Raw genomic sequence first — 973 nt, 5'->3', positions numbered from 1 at the left:
TTCCCCCAAAAGACCCTTGATAAGTCAACAAAGGAGGTACGTACACCACACAGTAAACACATCTCTAAAGCCCTCTTACACTCTATGCGTGTGGCCTTGAATTCCATCACCCAGAGCCACTCTTCAGCCCACTTCCTTGCTCTCTTTTCTTTTTTATTTTCTTTCCTTTTCTTTGGCAAATAAAATACATTTTTGAATAATAACTTATTAATTGCTTTTTCCCAAATGAGATTAAAGGGCTTTTTGTTTGGTTTTGGTTGATTGGTTTGATTGATTGATTGATTTGGGGTTTTGGTTGGTTTGACTGGTTGGTTGGTTGGTTGGTTGGTTGGTTGATTTGGGGTTTTGGTTGGTTGGTTGTTGTTTTTTTTCTTTTTCCCTCCTCTCTCTTTCAAAGCCCATCTTGTCTTCTTCTCTACTCCTTCCTTGGCTCTTACTGCTCCAGCAGGTCTACACACTCCAATCTTCTTTTAGCTCTTTTCTCCCGAAATTCCTATTCAACAAACCTGATCCACATGCCTCCCCAATAAACTTCTAAAATGTAAATTCAATGGACATATGTACTTACTTGGCTTATACTGAAAATCCTTTCATTCCTGTCCAGCTACACGGACAAAATGACTCTACAGACTTTTGTTTCCCTGTGTCTTGCTCATTCACCAACTCCCACACATAGAGATAAAAGTGGCTCTCTACATTTCTGGATTTAAATGACAAGAAAGGCTACAGATTCAAGGCATGTCCAATACTTTCCTAACACTCCTCATACTGTATGTGACATGCAGCTTTTCCTGCCGCATCTTCTGCCCGTCGCCATGGCTGCCTACAAACTGGTCCTGATCCGGCATGGCGAGAGCGCCTGGAACCTGGAGAACCGCTTCAGCGGCTGGTAAGACGCCGACCTAAGCCCGGCGGGCCACGAGGAGGCGAAGCGCGGCGGGCAGGCGTTGCGAGATGCTGGCTATGAATTTGA

The 973-nt window shown here is 44.2% G+C and overlaps 1 pseudogene; it reads left to right on the top strand.

The window, feature by feature from the left end:
• The first annotated feature begins 815 nt into the window (after positions 1–815).
• Positions 816–973, top strand: part of LOC116082663 — a 28,087-nt pseudogene continuing 27,929 nt past the window's right edge.

The sequence above is a fragment of the Mastomys coucha genome, unplaced genomic scaffold (assembly GCF_008632895.1).
Source record: "Mastomys coucha isolate ucsf_1 unplaced genomic scaffold, UCSF_Mcou_1 pScaffold11, whole genome shotgun sequence".
NCBI classification, from domain to species: Eukaryota; Metazoa; Chordata; class Mammalia; order Rodentia; family Muridae; genus Mastomys; species Mastomys coucha.
This window is presented reverse-complemented; position numbering and strand designations above follow the sequence as displayed.